Genomic DNA, 22,067 nt, shown 5'->3' on the forward strand with positions numbered 1-22,067 from the left:
TTTAGGTTCATTCCTTGTCTTTGCTATCGTGAATAGTGCTGCAATGAACATACATGTGCATGTGTCTTTACAATAGAATGATTTACATTCCTTTTGGCATATACCCAGTAATGGGATTGCTGGGTCAAATTATATTTCTGCCTCTAGGTCTTTGAGGAATTGCCACATTGTCTCCCACAATGGTTGAACTAATTTACACTCCCACCAACAGTGTAAAAGTGTTCCTTCTTCTTCACAACCTTGCCAGAATCTGTTATTTTTGACTTTTTAATAATCGCTGTTCTGACGGGCATGAGATAGTAACTCACTGTGGTTTTGATTTGCATTTCTCTAATGACCAGTAATGTTGACCTTTTTTTCATATGCTTGTTGGCCACATGCATATCCTCTCTTGAGAAGTGTCTGTTCATGTCCTTTGCCCACTAGTTAATGGGGTTGATGAAAAGGAACTTCTGATACATGTAGCATGGACGAATCTCAAGTGCATTAGGCTAAATGAAAGAAGGCAGATTGCGTGCTATGCACCCAATGATTCCATTTATATGGCCTTTTGGAAAAGGTAAAACTAAAGGGACAAAATACTTGATGGGTAGTTTTTAATGGCTGGGGCTGGGTGAAGGGGTTGACTATAATGAAGCCCTGGAGAATTTTAGGGGGTGATGGAACTGTTTTGTATCTTGATTGTGGTGATGGTTACACAACTGCATGCATTTGTTAAAACTCAAACAACTGTATTTTAAAATGGATGAATTTCATTGTATGTACACTTAATTTCAACAAACCTGACCACCACCACCAGCACCACCAACACCACCAACAGAGGGTAGTTAGGTTATAGGGCATAAGACAGAGTTTGGGAGACCTACCTTGAACCTGGTCCCTAATTGGCATTCTGCCTCCTCAGACCCTGTCTTCCCAACCTTGAGGCCTCAGCCAACTCCTACGGAAACCTTGCTCCCTGCAGTTTCCAAAAGCCAGAAAGGGAACCATTAGCGAGCCCCTTCTGTGGAGTGTTAAGGTCCTTGTTTTTATTAACTGTAAGTGCTCCTGGGAGGGCTAATAGCTGAAGTTACGGCAGGCTCTTGCAGAGGAAGGATGGGAACGGAGACCGTTTTCCAGGAGGTTGGAGAAGAGTGGCATGGGGTGGAGGATAAGCCTTCACTGTGGTTGGCGGCACTGGGCTGCTCCCATGCATCATGGGCGTGTTGGTGGCAGGGGGTGAGGAACTACATGGAAGACAGGCGCGCACCCCATGCTTGCTTTTGGGTTAGTTTACAAAGTCTTCCCTCCCCACCTGGCAACCACAGCCCCTGCCTGGGCTTCCTTCCCCAGTACCTTCCTCAACCACCTTCGAATTTTCCAATGCCAAGTACAAATAGCCAGGTTTGGGGAATTATTTCTTTACGGTAACTAAACACAAAGGCCTCAGGATCTTCATTTGGTATATTTCTGCTTCCTTGGTCTTCTGGGGTTCAGATGACCTTGGGGCTTCTGTAAGGGAAGTTTTCTGGTCAGTGAGAGGAGCAGAAGGGCTGGAGTAGGCATCAGGGCTCCAGGCTTCCATGGTCTTGCCATGCCAGTGAGGAGGTTGGAGAATTGGCTAAAGTAGCTGCTGGGAGCCAGTAGCTAATGATTGGATTTTTTTCTATACCATGTTCTTCAAATTTTCCATGCACCTTCCCACTGCAGGACCTTTGAACATGCCAGCCCCTTGAGAAGTTCTGTTGGACTGCCACTCACTGCACCCGACTGTGTCTGTTTGCTGAGGATGCCAGAATCAGGAAGACAAGGGTTCTCATGTGAAAGAAGACTCCGACCTAGGGAGAGTGGTAGTGAGAGTGGTACTACTACTACTACTACTACTAATAATAACAGCGGCAACAACACTGGCAGAGCCATTGAGGGAGCACTCATGAGGTGCCAGGCATTTATGTGCACTATGACATTCAAAACTCACACCAGTCTTACAGATGGACAGTGTTATTATTCCCATTTTATCAAAGAGGAAACAGGCCGAGAGAGGATAAGTCACTTGCTGAGCTGATACATGGCAGGGCTGGAACTTCGAGTCTAAGCCTCAGGGACTGGAGAGTCACGTGTTTGGCCATAGTGTTTTCCCACTACACCCAGGAAAGTCCCCCTCTGCCTCACTGGAAGGAAAGTCACATCCAACTTTAACTTGGCAGGTCCTCAGTTGGATCATTTAGAAGGAATGAAAAACAAGAGTAACATTGGCTATTGCATAGGATGCAGGCTACCAGCCTAAGACTGCGGGCAAAGGAGGGCTGGGCAGAGGTGCTGCACATACCTGGCCACCTGGCCCCAACTCTTCCTCTGGGACTCTTTCCACTCATGGCACTCATAGAGGACTCTTTTCCAAGGTGGGAAATCCAGAACAGACTGTTCAGGGTGACCAGAGGCTTGTGGGAAGATGCCTCGGGCCGTAAGCCTTCCTGACTCAGCGCTCTTCCACTCTAGTTTTTGGACAGAGGTAAGGCATGTACTTGATGTTGAGCCCACAGCAGACCGATAAGTCATCCTCAGCCTCCCAGAGTCTGGCGGGGTTCTGTTGTCTAGTAAGCCGAAGACAATACTTCATGAATAATGTGGGTGTGATGTTGGGTAACAGTGATGGTTGATGGGCTCAGGGGCTGACTCATTTCTGAAGGCCTTGAATCAGACCAATGTTATTTCCTTTGGTTTTCAGTGGACCTAACCCAGATTGCCCTGAACACCTGCTCCTGTTGCTGAATCAGAGATGTGGGCTCTGGCCGGCGGAGGACCGAGACTTTACTGTGGGGCTCGAGCCCAGTTAAAGAAACACTATCCGGGAGATTCTATCGTGGGACTTGAGGCTGGTGGACAAAGCGGGAAGAGGAAGGCCTGGTCTGAGTGAGGGGCATGGGTTTTGAGTCCACAGAAAAGAGGGGAAGTATGCTTTGGTTGAAACCAAAACAGCTCAGAGGAAAGATACAAAATAGGAGCCCTGAGCAAGTTTAGATTTCTGTTTTCTCTCCCTCTCCTAGCGCTCCTCTCATAAGCTGGGTAGAGGAGAAGCAAAGCCAGGAAATGAGTCCCTGGGTAAGGCATGCTTCAGGCAGGCCAGTGCCCAGTGCCTGCACTGCAACCTTAAAAGTGACCTGGATCAAGATCTGACCAGTTGGAGCTCCCACCCTTAGCTGGTGAGCCCAGCGCCTCCTGTGTGGGGCGGTCTGGGCTGTCCAGCTATGGGCTTCACAGACACCCCCAGAAATGCAGCTGGGGAGACCCAGCTCCCAGGGGAGTTCCTTGAAGGCAGGGTGGAGTCTTCCCTCCCTGCTTCCTGCTGTGCATCCTGAGCTTCGGGTGCTCAACAGAGCGTGTGGAGGAAGATGCTGTGAGGATGACTCCGGAGCAGTCACCAGGATGCAAGACTCCGGGGAAGACAAGTAGGGGGCCAAGACCTAGGAGGAGCCTTTCACAAACCGCAGGTCCAAGTGGGAGGTGCCAGGCCCCAAGCAGTTAACACTTTTGTTATTGTTAGGGCTAACCCTGGCTTTAAGCCAAACCACGATATGTAACAATTATCCAGATTATCCAAATTGTATGAAAACACCACGTACAATTATTACTCAAATTTTAGCTGTTCCCAGACAGCTTCTGGGAACACATCTATTGCACGGAGTCAATTGCATTGTGTGAAATGTGTGGCCGGCAGGTTATTGAACTTCTAGGTCCCAAGTAGCATCACAAACATGAAGACTCGGGGGACCATTCGCTCCCCTGCCCTGCTCTTTGTTTTGTCCTCCATTTCCTTCTGTGGCTTTGAAAGTCCCATGCCCAGGACAATCTGCTCTGTGGAGAGCCTGGAAGAAATGGGGAGTCCTGCTACAGATGGTTTGCCGAGGCTTGGCCAGGGAAGTTTACTGCGTTGCAGCAGCCTAAAAACGCAACTGGATGGGCATCTCTGCTTTGGAGCATCAGCACTGGCATCATGAAATGTGGGCACTGAGAGAGACTGAAACTCTAGTCCAACTCTCCCCTGGGAGCTCCTTCTCTAAAATTCCAGAGACTGCATTGTGGCTGGTGTGGGGCCCGGGGAGCATTGCTGTCACTCTTGCCACCCCTGCTCCCTCCCATCCCCTTGTCTGCAAATATTGCCAGGCCCTGTGTAGTTGTCCCAAAGTTCCTCTGTGTCCCTTGCCTCCCTGCAGGGAGAGAGAAGCTTGCAGGTTCTACTGACCCTCCCAGCTAATCTAAGGGGATAGACGGAATGACAAATATTTCTTCAGCAAGGGCTCCTGTGGAAGAGTCAGTGAGCTCCGTGCTTCCCCAGGTGGAAAGGGTAAACGGAGGCAGAATCTGAGCACATGCAGCAAAGATGCTCATGGTGAGGGTCTGCAGGGGGACAAGTGCTAGAACATAGTCTTTGAGTTGCTCTTGTTCCCAGGCCCTGACTGGCTCCCTCTGTCATTCCCTACCTTCTTCAGTACAGTTCCCTCTTTAAATTTTCTTTGGTTGTCAAATGATCCTTTATTGAAATACTTCTATATGCAGCCCTTAACTAGCTGGCCACTCCACCCGCACCGCTATCAAAGCCATCTGTGATGTCGCGAGGGTGGGTGGCGCCATCAACACTACAGCCCACAGACTGGGCAGTCCTCACAATCTCTTTAATGGTTCCAGAGAGTTCTCTGGCTAAAGATCAGTGCTGCATCTGTTGGGCAATGTTGATGATCTCACCACAAATGATATTTCCACTGTGCTTAATGTTTTTCTGCTTGTTTCTGTCTCTTGGTGGTTCCTCGAGGGCTTTGACGATCACTGCAGAGGCAGAAGATGCCACCTGAATCTGGCCTGTGTGTTCTGCACCGTCAGTTTCACTGGAATCCTCTGGCTCTTCCAGTCAATTATCTTGGTGATGTCCTCATTGGCCTTTTTTGGGACAGACCCAGGGGGCTGATCTTAGGAGCCAGAGCAGATGTAGTACTGACTAGTGCACCTCAGGTATATGACTTTGATCTCGTTGGGATTGAACTTGGATGGCATGGCAGAGGCAGTGGGTTTCTTGGTCTGCCATTCACAACCTCATTCACATGCCCTTCCAGGCTTATCTCCTAGCTCCTGCCTCCACATTCCTATGTGCCACATACACTGATCTGCCTATCGTCACCACCTACGGTGGGCTTGGGTGCCTCTGAACCTGCTGCTCCCTCTGCCTGGAATATATTTATCTCTGCTAAACTCCTGTCCATCTTTTCAAGCTGAAATCAAATCCCCTGTCTGGAGTATTTTCCAGATCCGCATGGAGAGGGTTAAACCATGTGCATTGCCAGCCACTTTATGGGAGAGAGGGTTTATCTCATTGCACTGTTACTCTCTAATGCCCCTGACATGAGATAGACACTCAATAATGGTCCTATGAGTGAATGAATGCGTGAGTGAATGAATGAATGAGCTGGTGGCAGGGTGAGAAAAGGAAACAGATGTGTCCATTAAGGGAAAACCTGCCTTGTGATTGGAGCCTCTCAAGGCCTCATTCAGGATGTCTTCTCCGGGAGTTGGCTTTGGGGTGCTGCCTCTCCCGCTTTTGCCCCTTGGTGCTAAGTAAGAAGTTCCTCGATGACGCTGTGCCGTCTGCCTGGCCTCTTCCAAGGATTGCTTCATTGGCTGCCGGCTCCTGGCTTTTCTGGTCAATTCAAGGAGGGATGTGCACACGTGGTTGGGGCTTAATGCCTGAGAAACCCTGGGAATCAATTAGATCTGGGCTAAATCAGACGAAGGAGCTCACGCTCTGCAGGGGGGCTGGAGTCTACTTGGGGGCAGCTAGACAGATGCTTCATAGAGAGTGAGAAAAGTTTCCAGGGTCCGGGGTCCCCGTGTTCTTTGTGGGGGTATGAGGAGGTCCTTGAGGAAGGGGCAATAATAGAGATAATTTATCTGGTTGAGGTTGGATGAGAGGGAGCCTGGGGATGGTGGCAGGGGTCTGGGAGAGAATGGGTGAATGTGTGTGTGCATGTTTTGTGGGGAAGGAATGTGGGAAGGAAGGGTATGGACAAGGCCTGACTGTGAGGGCAGGAGAGAGCTGGGGAGTGAGGGTGACTCAGGGGCCCAGCTCTGCAGCCCCTGAATAGTAAGTGCCTGCAAAGGCTTCGCAGGCAGAATGGAAGAAAAGGCAGAATCCAGAAGCACAGGCACAGGCTGTATTGAAGGGGCAGAGTCCCTGGTGCAGAGAGCACCCTTAGCTTGGACGTGTTAATGCAGGCTCAGGTTAGGGCCTCCACAAGAGGCCCAGGAAGCAGAAACAGAGCTGAGAACTCTCCCAGTGCCGGGCGCAGAGATCAGGAGGAGCAATGTGGGAGCTTCTCAGCCATGGGTCCATGCATTTCCCCCTCTTCCTCACAATCGCCCTGTGGGGACAGGAGCAGTTTGCGCCCAGGCTGCTGAGGAGTGTGGGCAGCCTGTTTCCCACCTACCCGCCAGCAGTTTATACACTAATAGCCCACAGCACCCCAGGAGGGGGTGAGCGGGGATCCATTTGTTTTTCCAGAGTTTGACCTCTGGGTAAAACTCTTTCCCCAAAATGTGCCGGTTTAAGTGAAAGTGATAAATCAGCCCCTTTGAAATGCAGAAGCAGCTTGGGGAAGCCCCCTTTGATATTCAGCTTGGAACCGGGGCACTTAAAACCTGGGTTAATTCTCCGGCTTTATTGGAGGCAGAGAAAGAGAAGAGGAGGAAACCCAGGGCTGGTCATTAAGTCTGGGGGACTTGAAAAGCCTGGGGCAGGGGCCAGGCTACCGCAAAGGGATCACGAAGGCAAAGCGGCCCTGGGAAAAGCATCCCGGCCCGATGAACTCTAATCCCGGTTCCCACCCAGACAGATGAGACGCGGAGGGTGGTGGAGAGGAGGGGGCGGGCAGGACCGGAGAGAGGCTCTGGAGGATGGGGAGGCGGTTGCTATGGAAACGGGGCGGGCACCGGGAAGGAGAAAGCCAAGGGCTAACTTGGTAATTTCCTGAAAGGAGCTGAGAATTCAAGAGAGTGTGTGTCCCATTCACTGGGAGGCTTGTGCTTTCAGAGGTCTGGGGGCTGCGGCCCCTCCATGGGAGCCAGAGCTCTACTGCGGGCCTGTTACCTCCAGAGCCCTGGTCTGGGCCCTTCATTAGAAACATCTGCTCAACATAGTCTCCGCATAACAGAGTGGAGGGGGGAATAAGGCCTTGGGGCCACCACACGTCTTTCAGAGGGTGGGGGCCACTGAGGATGCAAGGTTTTCTCCCCCGTTCCACTCTCAGAAGGGAGGAAGGGCTGGGTGTGGGGACACAGGGGCCCCAGGGTTGCTTTGTGCTAGTAAGGGGACCCCGCATCCTGGATTTTCCAGGGTGGTTCCCACTGTTATTCCCACAAGTGGTAAGTCCCAGTCTTGGAGTTATCAGAGAGGGTGTTCCAATTCGGGGTCTGGGACAAGCAACCCCAATAACTACTCTCCAAGGAGATTCCTCAGAGTTTCCGAATGTGGGTCCTGCCTCCTGACACAGCTGCTGCCAGCCGGCCTGTGAGCTGCGGGCAGGGCTGAGTGGATGAGTGGGGGGACGGTTGAGCTGCTGCCTGTCCATCCCTGCTAAGTCTGTTTTTTGCAGAGGAATGGGGAGGCAGGTAGGGAGTAGAGGATGGGAGTTGAGAAAGTAAAAACTTGATCCTCTAGAGCTTGGTCCTCGCATTTCAGCCAGGCCAGAGGAGAGGGCTCCTGCCAGCCCCTGCTCCCCTCTGACTCGGGGGTGCTAAATTCCGGGGAACATATTTACTACGCTGTTGGGCTGGCCTTTGCCTGTCATGGGTTCTGGCTCGGTGGTTTCAGACACAAACACTCAGGATCAGCTTGGTAGCCAGTGACAGGGGCCCTTCCTGAGCCCCCCAGCACCTCTCCCTACCCCCTCCTCGTGGAATCAGGAGCTCATGTCCCTCTGGAGGAGCTTCACCTCCACTTGTGACTCCCACTCAGACCCCGGCCCACCTGGGGCCAAAAGGGCCTCAGGGGTCCACTCTGGTCTCCTGAAGCCTTTCCAGTGTCAGAACAACTCACCCACAATTGCATTCCTCAGCAGGTCTCAGGCAAGGAGGTAAACTAAATAAGTCACAGAAATCACTTGCTTTTAGGCTTCTTTAACTTGGGGTAATGGAGAGCAACCCTCTAGAAGGTGGGGGCCGTCACTTCCCACCTTCTTGGGGGATGTGGGGAGGCAGGGACAGAGGACCCTTAGCAGGGCCCAGTGGCCCTCAGAGCTGCTGCCCACTTTGCAGTCATCTCTGATGCCTCCTCCTTGCTCTCCTGCCCTTGGGGTGGCCAGGAGAGCACAGGGGGCTTGTCCTGTGCTTTACTCCCCCCTCACCTTGAACCTCCACGGCGCCGGAGCCATGTCATCAAGCTAAAGCAGCAGGGGCTGCCCAACCCCTTGAGCCCCATTCCTGACTGCAAGGGCGGTGGGCTTTGGAAAGGAGGGTGGGAGTCAGGCTCACAAGGTGCCTGCTTGAAAGCAGAGCCAAGGGGCATTAAGAAAAAGGGGCTGGCCAAGGGGAGATACCATCAACCCAAGGCCCAAGAAGAAGGAAGTGATGGGGGAAAGGAGGAGTTGCAGGATGTGGAGTCCAGAGAGAGGAAGACAGGAGAGAAAAGATGGAGGGCAGTCAGCAGGGAAGGAAGGGAGTGTCAGAACCAACTCCTGGTCAAAGCGAGTGAAGGTCAAACTTAGGTTGTCTGAGGTGTTGCTGGGAAAAAATCTGTGGTGGTGGTGGTGGGGTGTGTGTGCGTGCACATGCATGCATAGGAGCCTGTGTCCAGATACACACACACACACACACACACACACACACATATACACCCAGGGGGAGCTACAGGGTAGGCCTGTGCCAGAAACTGCTGCATTCTTCTTAACCCTAAAGCCAGCATTCTCTTTGCAAAATGCTTTCTCATTACTAGTAGGCACATTTTCCTCTACGGCACTCGGCTCACTCGGCTGGTTTCTATGTGCTCGCTGCAGTCAAGGCTCTTTTTTCCTCCTCCCTCAAGCGGCTATACATACACAAAACACCTGCATTTTATTAATGCTGCCTGGAGCTGGGGCGGGATGGAGCCCCCTCTGCTCTCACCGCACCCCCCCCCCCTCAGCCATGCTCAGTGAAGCAAAACGCAGGGGTTAACCCTGTGTAGCTGGGTTGTGTCCCAGAGATGTAGTCCCCATGAGGGGTAAAGTGCAGAAGAGGTACAGGGGTCCTGGCCCCGGGACAGTTGGACAGACATTGTGGGAGCTCCCGCCCCCCACCACACTGCCCCGGCACCACGCATGCCTGGCCCCAAGCTTTTGGCCTAATTCTTGTTTGGCCCCAGACTTTTCTGTTGAGGAGCTGAGGATACCATTCTGTCTTGAAAGGAATCTTTGCAAAGCTCTAAGAGAATCTCCGAAAGGATGGCCCTGTAAACATCTCATCTGTCTGCCTTTAGGAGCCATTGGGACTAAACAATTCCAGAAAAAGGGCTGCTTTTCTTTAAAAAATATTTTAAATTACAAAAAGCACAAAGAATATAAAAGTTGCCTGTAATTTCTTCACCCTGGCAGCTTTGTTAACTTTGTTTTTAAACGAACACATACACATTAGAAAGCATAACATGAAAATTGAATTTCTCTGCCCTCAAGTTACAGTCGCTCCTCTCAAAGGTAATGACTATTAAGAGTTTCTTGTGTGTTCTTTCCTTCCAGGGAAATAACTTGGGCATATAATGACATCTTCTTTTTTAAATTAAAAATAAGTCTGTAATTCTTGTCATATCAGCACATGGAGATCTCCTCCATTCTTTTTTTTTTTTTTTTTCCTTGAGACAGAGTCTCACTCTTGTCACCTAGGCTGGAGGACAATGGTGCTATCTCTGCTCACAGCAACCTCTGTCACCAGGGTTCAAGCGATTCTCCTGCCCCAGCCTCCCCAGTAGCTGGGACTATAGGCACTCGCCCCATAACCGGCTAATTTTTTGTATTTTTAGTAGAGATGGGGTTTCATCATGTTGGCCAGGCTGGTCTCAAACTCCTGACCTCAGGTGATTCACCCCCCTCGGCCTCCCAAAGTGCTGGGATTACAGGCATGAGCCACCGCGCCTGACCCTCCTTCATTCTTTTTAATGGTTGTGTGGGAATTCACAGTATGGCTGTACAATAGTTTATTTCACCAGTGTCCTAGTGAGGGGCCACAGGCCACTCCCAGTGACTAAGTCTCGCAGACATTGCTGCTATGAGGATCCTTAGACATATGCCTGGAGCGTATGTGTGTGAGGATAGCAGCATAATTCCTGCCAGTGCAATTGCCGAGTCAAAGGATATGTGCATGCAATGTTTGGTCTCCTCTTTTTTGAAAAGGGATGTTTCTTTTCCTGCCCTTCTCTATTTTTTTTCCTACCAGGTAAACTCCTACTTACCCATCAGAATCCAGCTCCAATTTCATCTCTGCGAAGCCTTCTCTGGTTGCTCTGGGAAACAACCAGCTCCTTCTTCCATGCTTCCTTGGTCCCACTTACCAAGTCTTACTGTAGCCCAATTTTTTTTAGGTGTTTCTTCTCCATATGGGTTCATGATTTGAGGACAGAGACATGTCTTCTTCTGAGGGCACAATGCTTTTGTCTTAAAGTTTTCTTTGTGCAATTCCACTTCTGGATACAGAATTGAAAGGAGGGACAGATATTTGTACCCCCAAGTTCACGGCAGCATTATTCACAATAGCCAAAAGGTGAAAACAACCAAAGTGTCCATCACAGATGAATGGATGAACAAAACGTGCTACATGCACACACACACACACGCACACACACGTAGACATACACGCACCTGCACACGCACACACACACATGCACCTGCACACACACACGCGCTTGCACACACGCCACATGCACCTGCACATGTGCACACACGCACACACACTTGCACCTGCAGATGTGCACACACACGCACACACACATGCACCTGCACACGTACATACACACATGCACCTGTTCACACAATGGAATAGTATTCAGCCTTCAAGAGGAATGAAATTTTGATACATGCTACAACATGGATGAAGCTTGAGGACATTGTGCTAAGTGAAACAAGCCTGTCACACAAGAACCCTGCGTGACTCCACTTACACAAGGTACTTAGAGGAGTCAAAATCATAAAGATGAAAAGTAGAATGGTAGTTGCCAGGGGCTGGGAGGAGGGGATAGAGGAGTTAGTGTTTAATGCGCACAGAGTTTCAGTTTGGGAAGATGAAAAAGTTCTGGAGAGAGATGATGGCGAAGCTTATACAACGATGTGAATGTACTTAATGCCACTGAACTGTACACTTAAACATGGTTAAAATGGTAGCTTTTACATGAGGTATATTTTACCAGAATAAAACATTTTCTTCGTGTGAAAATATACCCTCTAATAGACTCAGAGTTGCTGACAGGCCCTCTCCGTGGGTTGATGTAACCGTCTCCTCACCTCAAGATGAGGTTGACCCATCCAAGATTGGAGGGAACTTATCCTATTTTCGGATTATTTCCAGGGAAGGGAGCCCATGACATTATTAGGCAATCTTTTCCAGTGTCTCAAAACCCCAGACATTCTGGGTACCAGACCTTTCCTGCTGCACCTGAAGTTGATTTTCCTTGGTCAGTAAGTGCTTTGTCAGGCCACAAACTTCTCATATGCTCAAAGGCTCTAATTACACCATCCCTAGAGTAGATCTGATGGTGCCAAGTAACAGGCCAGCAAGTGGACTTCGGAGGCCCAGCAAGGCTCCCTGTCTCACAGGCTTCTCATCAGCATCATGGATAAACAGTGCTAGGCTTGGATTCCTAAGCAGTCCTGGGACACAGGCCCCCCCCAGGCCCTGGCAGGTGAAGAGCCTACCATTTCTCACTTCATTTAGGATGTATAATGGTTTGTTGGACGCTAGAACTTTACCCTTTCAGATCTGTGTCTTTACTCTTCAGCTGGAGGCCTCTTGTTGATAGGGTAGTATTTCCCAAAGACATGGGAGCTGAGCTAGAGAGTCATTTCAACAGCCCTTACACTCTCCTCTGACCAGAGACCACATGACATATTAATCAGCTGCTTGAAAGGTATGCCTGGCAGGCATGTTTCCTGCAGCCTGGAAGATGCTGACCTCGTCAGCTTTGAAACATCAAAGGGCTAACAAGAGAACAACAGGCTGAGAAAGACCTCATCACCTGGGTGCTTGTTGACTGCAGCCTTGTAAGGCCCAACACAGCTGAGATGTGTTGTCTGGAGCTCGGAGGAAGTGAAGCTTTTTCTGCTATGAAGACCCGCCTTCAACCCCCTTTTGGGCACAGGAAGGGGAGGGGGTGAGCCTAAATTGTGGCCCCATGCTTAGTGACTCAGATGTTACTGCTACCACAAAGGGAAATTCATGTGGGGGTGGACACCTCCAGAGACCTCACTCACCTGTGATTTGGGGGATAATAGCATTACTCATGTGTTCACGTGCCAGGCCTATCACCCCGGAACATTAGTCAAAGGGCTGCGTTGACAGTGATTTCAACTCTTGAATTATATGAAGGACTTGGCCGCAAGAAGGCGTTGAACCCTGAGGAGGACAACAGGCCTCAGGTACTTCATGTGATTAAAGCTGACACAAGGGGAGTCCCACGGGTCAATCCTGTAACTGGGGTCTGATATACGCTAGTGATAGGCATTAGCATAGTCTGCACATTATATGATGGTCTTGGTCCTTTTCATTTCCTGATAAGCTGGAATGTCTGACAGAGTAAATTCCAGATGCCCTTGTGGAATTCTCATTATGATCATGTTGCTAAGAAACTGTCTTCTACCTGTAAGCAATTTGGAAATACTATTAATAGTATTAACATAGGGTTTTTGCAGTGTGTGGGTTTATTTCTTATTATATTTATAATCACCCCCACCACTACCTTCCCACCCCTAGCTCACCATCCGAGGAGCTGGCATCAGGAAGGAAGAAAGGAGTGCAGAAGGAAGGGAAAGGTTGTCCAGGCTTCACAGGAAGAACTGCATTTGTATTATTCTGTATTGAATTCTCAGGACCTCCACATTGCAGGCATCTAGAGGTTCTAATTAATAGTTGATAAATCTTGAAGGGAGGAAAAAATAGTCACAGAAAGTTCACTGGAGTGACCTGAAATTCCACAGCAATTTAGCCAGGAAGCTGGGAGGAGAATATGCCCTTCCAACTTGCAGGCCAGCTCTCTGCAGGAAGTCAGTCAGCTCTCCCAGGGGAAGCAGTGGCCAGGGCCAACATGGGTCTTGAAGCTCAGGACTGGCTTTAGGACTGTGGTTCAGACAAGATGGGCGGCTCAAAGGTATTGAAGGGCTAGGTAGGGCCCTGAAAATTGGGCCTTTCTGCAGCAATCATCAGGGAGACTCATGGTCCTGGGCTACGGAAGGAGTCTTCTTGGCCCAGAATGGCCAAACAGCCAAACATTAGAGCACCTCCAGGGATGCGTCCCTGGAAAGGGTCTTCCCCCAGCTGGCTCCTGCGGAGTGCAGGCAGGTCTGCGGGTCTCTCCTCTAGGAGGGATCCAGGGAGCTTGAGAGGAAAAGCGACAGTGTGCCCGCCTTCTTCCTTCTCTGTAGGGCTCTGCTCTCTTTCTTCTTTTTTGAGACAGGATCTTTTGCTTTATTGTCCAGGCTGGAGTGCAGTGGCGTGATCACGGCTCACTGCAGCCTCAGCCTCCTGGGCTCAAGCAATCCTCCCACCTCAGCTTCCTGAGTAGCTGAGAACATGCCTGGCTAATTTTTAAGTTTTTTCTAGAGACGAGGCCTCATCGTATTGCCCAGGCTGGTCTTGAACTCCTGGGCTCAAGCAATTCTCCCACCTCAGCCTCCCAAAGCACTGGGATTATAGGCGTGAGCCACTGAGCCTGGCCTGCTCTCTTTCTTAAGGCGAAGGCTTCTGTTATTTTTTGGTCAACTGAGTGCAGAAAGCCTGTTCCCCATGGACAACCCTTGAGTGGGTCAGAATGTCAGCAGGAGGGAAATGATGGCTTTCCAAGAGTGTTCTGTGCTTGGACATACCATCTCTTGTGTCCTGGTCCTGAGAGCCATGAGACGAAGAACATGGGACAGAGGCAGTGACTGAACTGGGCTTGAGTACACCTTTGTTTGCTGGGCCTGTTTTCCTACCAAGAGCCTGTCAGCCGGGTTTTGGAAAGCCAATCTAGGAGAACGCAGGAGGTTGCAGGCAGCTCTGACCAGCCTGTCTCTCCCCACCCCTTGTTTCAGACCTCTCCAGAGTCTGATGTCCTTCTGCACAAGTCCTTGTTGTCCAGTCTGTGGCCCAAACACCCACAGGGCATGGTGGAGGCCCGAGACAGCGCTGGTTTTGCTGGGGCCATCAGAAAAGCTTACGAAGCAGGCTCAGCCATTGGCTGGAGGTCACTGGCCCCTGCTGGGCTCATGCAATACTCATGGAACTGGTGTGGGCTCCTGCGGGCTCCCTGTGAGCAATGCCTCACCTATTTGCAGCTTGTCAAAGGACTTGTTCAATATCCTGCGTCCCTTTCTGTTCATTTTTTCTCTCCCCCCATGCTGTCCTCCTTCCACTCTCCCCGACCACCCCTCCTCTTTTTAAGCTCTTGGCACCAAGTAGCTATGAAGACTCTGAGACCTGGACCATCCCAAGGCTGTAGCTTTCTTTCCTCAAGTCTGGCAGGCTCTGTCGCTGTGAAGAGTCTGAAGGCTTTTTCTTTTCCAGGTAAGCTGGGGAGAGGGTTTGAAGAGCACTGTGAAGTTATGACGGTTTCTTCTTTATTTTCTTTTCCCTCTCTGGGCCTAAGACACCAGATTTTTTTTTTTTTTTTTAACAGTACATTTTGGCAGGCCCCGTTTTTTTTTCTGACAGAAAAAAATAACAGGCATATTTTGGGCGATTACTCAACTGGGGTCCTTTGTGACAGGATATGCTGCTGCGTGACTAATGGAGCTGGCTTTCTCCTGGCTTCCTTCCCCTTTCAGAGCTCTTGTTTACTGCCCTATACAAAAAAAAAAAAAAAAAAAAAACAATAAGCTACAGATTTTTATTAAAAAAAAAAAGCCTTGTGAGATACTCAAAGGCAATAAATCCTTCAGAGATTCCATTTCCAGGGCTGCAAACTCCCCGCCCTCTCCCCACTTTTTCTTTTCAGTGCTCAAGATTCACGACATGCGAATCTTCTTCCACCCCCACGTCCCCGCTTTCTTCTGAACATATGTCCAGCAGATCGTGGGGGCCAGGGAGGGCGGGGGAAGGGGAGCAGGATGGGAACCATATTTACGGTGCTTAACTCAGCAATTGCTAAAGGAAGAAATAATGACTTCCAGGGGGCTCTGGGCCTTTTTTCCAAGGCCTTTGTGTTTTCATAATCTATGACAATTTTGTGGTGTAAGCAAAAGTTATTACAAAACATGGAACCAGCCTAATGAGGAAGGTTATGTTCTAAACTAGGAGGGACTATCTCTTTGTAGAGGAAATTCAAATTTGGCTGGCTTTGGAATTCAGAATCCCTGGGCTTTCCAGAGAACTTTTGGGAGAGACTCTCTGGAGCTTGGTGTGCCTGACAGCTGGAACTGGACTTTCAGTTTTTCTAGAGATCAGATGGTTTGTTATTTCAAAAGGTGTCTGGCCCATGGATGGGAAAAGTTGACTAGCTAGTTAGGTTTACCGGAGACCGATTGGTGTAGATAGGGCACAAGACTTGTGGCCAGGCGATGGGTTTGAGTCTCAGTTGTAATCTGGAGCAAGTCATTTAATATCTGTAGGTTTCAGTTGCTCTGGTGTTAAAATTGGGATTGTGTCCCCTTCCCTCTAGGCTGCTGACAAAAAAAAGTGAGATGATATAAGCTTAAGGCACGGTGGGAATTCTTTTTTTTTAATGTCAATAGTTTGTGGGGTACGAGTGGTTTTTGGTTACATGGAGAAGTTCTTCAGTGGTGATTTCTGGGATTTTGGTGATCCCATCACCCAAGCAGTGTACATGGTGCCCAAGATGTAGTCTTTTATCCCTCACCCCCCTCCCAATCTGCTCCACTTCCCAGTCCCCAAAGTCCACTGTATCATTCATATGCATGGCATGTATGCATTCTTGACAATTAGAGAAGTATGCAGTTGATCCCTTCTAATGCTTCTTCATGCAAAGTGCTGGCTCACACTTTCTACAGAGGAGAGAGGCTGAGAACTACAAAGCGTACTGATGAACAGGAGGGAGGTTATTTATACAGTGGCCCAGGGCACCATATTACATGGGTGTTTGGGAGGCTGGTTTTGCTTCCAAGTTTGCCCACTCCCTGGTCATCTTCCAGGCAGGTCTTAGAATCATAACTTTGATCACATTCCTTCCCTACCCAGGAAACTCTCTTGTCAAACCCAGACAAAAGGCACCTGCCTGCTCCATCTTGCCTGCCTTTTCTTCTGTAACTAAATCATCTTATGCCCTAACTCTCCATCTTAGCAAAGTGAACACTGGATGCAGTTTAGCCACTTGCCTGACGTTCATGGTACGTTGCTTGGAGGCCCTCACTCCTCCTTCACCTTCCTATTCCTCTTCCTCCTCCTCTCTGTTACATCTTGTTCATTTGTCATTTCTTATAAGATCCTACTTCAGCTTCACCCCTCTCTGACTCTCCACTGAGTAGGAACACCTCAAGTAGACACTCCAAACCCTCTGATAAACCCTAGCAACTATCTTTTTTCAGTCTCCACAATTCAAAAATCGAATAATGCCCTAAGTAAAGGCAGTTGACTTGACTTCTCCAGAAGGTAAACTGAGACCCACCCAGGGAACAAACTGGACAGAGATTACACAGTAAATCCATGACAGACAGAAATAAAACCCCTGCATCCTGATTCTAGTTTGCCTGGAGTTTAAAAAGAGGTTCTTTAGCTTGAATATCCCAGAATAGCCTCTCCCAGGCTGACCCGCTGTGAAGTGATGTGTTGCAAGGGTTGTTTTTTTGCCTTGGCTTAACTCTTAAAAAAACACCCCAAACTCCCAAAATCAGCCTAAAAAAAGCCATTTCTCACAATGTCATCCAGTTGCCAAGTTTAAACTTAGTATATTACATTATGAACGCCTCCAGGCCTCACTCTCAGCTTACTGCGACGCTCAGGTATCTGAACTGAGTTCAGAAATCACAGTTTATTGAAGGAAACAGATCATTAAGTCACTCCACTGGACTGAAGCTGTTGACGTTGTTTATTTGGAGAAGCTGAGCACTGACTAATGTTCTCTTGATTTACGTGGATCAGGACTAACTGGAGCTATTTAACAAAGGGTGTGGCCATCAGATAGCATGGGACGCATCTGGACTAACGGGAAGAGGAACGGGACAGTGGTGTGCTGAAGCTTGCATTGGCTTGTGAAAGCTGATTGGTAAATTTTCAGGAATTTTACAAGCTGGTTTTTAAACGCAGCCATTGTTAAAAATTAAATGATACAAATATATAATTAATTATATTTTTAAAAGATAATAAATACTTCCAACAGATCAGATCCTAATTTTTTAAACTACACTTTACTGTCATCTATGTGCTTGAGTTATGTCTATTACACATATGGCGGGAAGACTATAGCGTGGTATACTTTCTTGTTCATTTGTCATTTCTTATAAGATCCTACTTCAACTTCACCCCTCTCTGACTCTCCACTCTCTTCCCAGTTCCACAGTTAGTAACATCACATTGGTAGCTTGAAATTGGCCATGGTGACAATATTTACACCACAGAAATTGGCACACTCTATACTCAGGGCTTGATTTATTGTTGTGTTGATTATCTCGACTTAAGGCAGTGATAGAGAAAATGTTAATACGGTACGATTAGACGTAAAAGTGTGCCGTGTCTGTAGCAGTGACGTTGTGAATCATAATATATTGAGGTAATATTTTTCTAGTTTTTGAAAACTACTACCTGATTCAGCAAAAAAGTGGCTCATATGGGAAAAAAGCAGCAAAGTTCTGAAATGCGTCTTCATTGTTTCACTTTTATCTTACTTATTATTGTAGATGTAATTATTAACCAACATTCACATCAGATTCGCAATTGGAAAGCCAGCTGTTAAACACTTACCAGCTCACTACTGGAAAGAAGTATATATGGACTACTCCCTTGGGATTCCAGAAGAAAGAACGTTATAGAACACCTACAACTTGGCAATCAGGGGCCTGAGGTACAGCTGAAGTACAGCTGTGGAACAGGAGATGCTAATTCCTGAGAAGAGAGCAACACAGATTTTACAGTCAGCAGCCAGAGGCTACCCTCAGAACAGGAATGTGAAAAATAAACCAGATATGCTAAACTGAAATCTACCACTGGACACCAACAAGGTTAAATGGTAGAAAAGCCATAATCACTTCTAAATTCAAGGGTAGGATTAATACTATATTTTCACAGTACCTGAAAGTTCTGTGGCCTTTCCTAGACACCAGTTCATGTGATTAACAGAACAGAACTGAGGTTGAGGGGAAAATTAGGTATCAGCATTGGGCCCATTTTACAGATGGGAAACTGAGGCAGTGGAAGGTAAAATAGTTTGCCCAAGGTTACTTTTTCTGCATAAATGGCTACCCTGGGACTAGATGGGGACAGAACTACCACAGACTTGGGGGTCAGACATACTTTGGTTAAAAACTCAACCTTGACATTTATGTAACATTGGTAACGTTACTTTACCTTTTTAAGCCTTGGGTTTTTTGTTTGTTTGTTTGTTTAAACTTACAAAATGGGGATGATAAAGCCTAGATTCCAAGTTTGCAGTGAGGGTTAGTTTAAGATGATGATAGATGCAAAGGACCTGATGATTGGGAAGCCTTTGCACCTCCTATCGTGTACTTATATTACTTACATTTGATTTTGAAATACAATATAAAACTCTTTTGGCTAACGTATTTACTTTTCTAATTATATTTGTTGGGTTTAGGTAAATTACTCTGCATGGCCTTAGGCCAAACCAGTTTGAGGGGGTGGGGGCAGGGGCAGGGAGGAGGGAGAAGGGAAGACGTGAGTCAGAAGAGGAAATCTGGTTATGATCCTGTGAAAGTGGAGGCGGACCTGGAGCATTTGGGCAGGGGAAATAATTAAAATTTTGTAAAGGGCTCCTTCACTCACTGATAATTGGAGATAATCTGTATACACTATCGTGTTCAACAAGGCCATTTCATGCAACAGAAGCTGGAGCTCCAGATGGACTGCCTCTGCCTAGACTTAGGGCTCCACATCACCACCAGCAGAAATGAGAAGGCTTGGAGACCTCTGTGCCCCCACACCCTCACAGCCTCACCAGCACTCTCTGCCTTGGAACAAAACCCAACCCCACAAAAAGCTGAGGCCTCAGGTCATCCCTCAGCTGCCAGGGCAGGGAGGCAGCCACTCCCCTACTTCCCAGAGTGCTCACTCCTCCTTCTGGATGGGCCTTTCTTCTTAGAGCTTGTTAGCACTAGGCAAACTATTAATTCACTAGACTGTAATCTCTGTGAGGGCAGGGGGTTTTATTTCATGTGGGACATAGAACAGTGCTAGAGACACAGAAGGCTCTCAATAAATAGTGGCTCAAAGATGAGTGTAAATGAGTCATCTTCATCTTTTGTTTTCTCTTTCAAATAACAATCCATTCTTTGATCAAGCTCAACAGGTTCAGATTTGGCTCAGGGCTCACAAGGGTAAATCGAGGAGGTAAGGGTGTTGTTGAAGGTTTGAGGGGTGCTCACTGCAAAAACAGGCATCTCTGAGGATGGGCCATGGACCAGCCGACATGGACTGAATGAGGCAATGGAGCTCAGTGGTTAAGAATGTGGTGGTTCAAATCCAGGCCCCACCATTTATTAGCTATGTAACCTTGGGCAAGTTATTTTTATCTCTCTCAGTCTCATTTTCCTTATCTGTAAAATGTGGATAAAAATATCCACCTCTTAAAGTTGTAGTGCAGGTTAACGAGATAAAGCATGGCGAGTGCTTAGCACGGAGCCTGGCGTGGGAAAAGGAGCCAATATTCATGGCACTGTGGAGGTGGAGGTGGAGGTGGAGGTGGAGCATTTGGGCAGGGGGACGAATACAGCCGGAAGAGCTGGGAAAAAGGCCAGTCTGCAGATGTCCTCTATGTACTCAGATGGCATCTTATCAGCCTGCAATGGGGCCCTGCAAAGAGGCCTACCCAAGGTACTACCCTACAGCAGTAACACCTACCCAAGAGGACCTGGCTGTGGCATGGGGACTGACACCATCATGGCCCTAGCTAGATCCAGAAGCCACTGGAATGATGTCAGTGCCTTACTCTACGGATGGTGTCTTCCCTTGGGCAAAATAACCACAAACACACCTCAACACGTAAGACAGTATATACAGGGCAGGACACCCATACTGAAGCCATGCCCAAGAATAAAGGACACAAGGATTCACAAGATACCCTGAGTTGAGAACTACAAGGTTTAGAACCAAGGAGGAGCAAAAGGGCAAAAGGGTGAGGTGGTGTAATTTTCCCTCCAGGAAGATAGTTGTGGTTTCATTACAGGAGATGAGTTTTCAGGGGGCATGGAAAGGAGAAGGGCTTGGAAGAGAAGAGACACTACATACTGGAGGGAGCATGTATGAAAATGTTATGCCCAATGTGAAGAGGCTGGGGCCGGAGCAGCAGTGCAATTGCAGGGTGCACAAGGATTCTCTCCCACCTCCAAGCAGAGCCCAAATGCATCCATCACTGGGCAAATGAATACTCTGCCCTGGATACTGATGGGGTCCTCTGAACTTGTTCCCCAGGGTGAGCCTGATTTAGGCTCAAGAAGTCCCCATTCTGCTTGATATTGTAAATGGCATAGGTACCCAAACAGCATGGTATATGGGAAGACAGACCTGGAATAAGGGCTAGAAGGCTTGATTTGAGGTTCCAGAAATCATTTTCCAGCTTTAATTTTGAGCTTCAGTTTCCTCATCTGTGACAGGGAGGAGCATAGCGGGCTCCCCTCACAGGCCCCTCGTGATGAACCTCTGGGGTCTTTGCCTGTGGGAGCTCCACGCTTTGTGCTTCCAAGGACCAGTCACTTCAGCAGGCCCCTCAGAGCACAGCTTCTCTGGTTAATCCTGACCTCACGCTGGCCCTGCCTGCAAGTGGAGACACAGACCCTGGCTGCTGGGCGGGGACGCCCGTCATCCAGTCAGTGCAGCTCAGGCACTAAGCGCATGAATGGACGCTTGCAAAACACACTGGGCTCTTTGCTTGAAAGCCACCAGAGCGAGACAAAGGATGCCTTCCCTGGCTGGATTCCTAGCAGGGGGCTCGCCACAACTGCCTCCTCCAGAAAAAAGTCTGTGCAGGTGTAGACATGTACACCTTCCTGAATGTTGGCTCTGCCCCACCTAGTGTGCAGTGCAGATGCAAATTCCACTCTCTTGCAGCTACCTCTTGCAACTGCAGGCATGTCACGTAGCTCTAACTCCCCGGCTTCAGTTTCCAGAGTTACAAAGCAGGAGCCACAGACACTCTAAACTCCCTGCCTTCTAGCAAATCTCCTAAAAGCTATTAAGGATCGTTTCTGATTCTGTGGGACCTCTGTGGATCAGCTTGCATTCCCAAACCAAATGCAGCCACTTGCCTTGGTCTAGCTTGTTTGGTGTCCCCAACTATGGCTTACTATGAGGGTCTACAGCCAGCTTGCTGTGGTGGGGTTCTACCTTCCATGTACCAGCTAAGTGACCCAGGACAAGTCAGTTTAACCTCTCTGTGCCTAGGTTTCCTCATCTCTAAAGTGGGATCATAGTTGCACTTACCTCATAGGCTGTAACCTATGCCATATGAACTCATGCTTTTGAGTCGAGTTAATTATATGAGTTAACACAAGTGTATGAGCTCATACTATACACGTAAAATGCTTAAACCAGTGCCTGCACATAGTAAGAATCATTATAAGTGAAACAATAGTAATAATGATAGTAGGTATTATTATTCATTTTCCACCCCAATTATCATTCTAGTTCCATTTTTCTGACTTTCTCACCACAGTCTTGAGGCCTGGCCCTATCTGCCCTAGGCTGACTACTACCATGAGCACTCCAAG

General features: G+C 48.5%; 2 long non-coding RNA genes across 4 annotated transcripts; one reads left to right on the forward strand and one right to left on the reverse strand.

Annotated features, from left to right (window-relative positions):
* Nucleotides 1-184: 184 nt before the first annotated feature.
* Nucleotides 185-12,542, reverse strand: LOC108586896. 3 transcript variants are annotated; one of them, XR_004185384.1, is made up of 3 exons: nucleotides 12,456-12,542; nucleotides 10,445-10,675; nucleotides 185-1,817 (listed from the first exon to the last, which is right to left on the reverse strand). It is a non-coding gene; the product is annotated as an uncharacterized LOC108586896 (long non-coding RNA). The 3 variants fall into 3 exon arrangements; XR_004185383.1 differs by lacking the exon at nucleotides 185-1,817 and adding an exon at nucleotides 4,423-5,725; XR_004185382.1 differs by lacking the exon at nucleotides 185-1,817 and adding an exon at nucleotides 6,071-6,389.
* Nucleotides 12,543-12,984: 442 nt separating this feature from the next.
* Nucleotides 12,985-18,905, forward strand: LOC103886330. The gene is made up of 3 exons (XR_649855.3): nucleotides 12,985-13,348; nucleotides 14,621-14,742; nucleotides 18,027-18,905. It is a non-coding gene; the product is annotated as an uncharacterized LOC103886330 (long non-coding RNA).
* Nucleotides 18,906-22,067: the final 3,162 nt, after the last annotated feature.

This window comes from Papio anubis, chromosome 7 (genome assembly GCF_008728515.1).
Source record: "Papio anubis isolate 15944 chromosome 7, Panubis1.0, whole genome shotgun sequence".
NCBI lineage: Eukaryota > Metazoa > Chordata > Mammalia > Primates > Cercopithecidae > Papio > Papio anubis.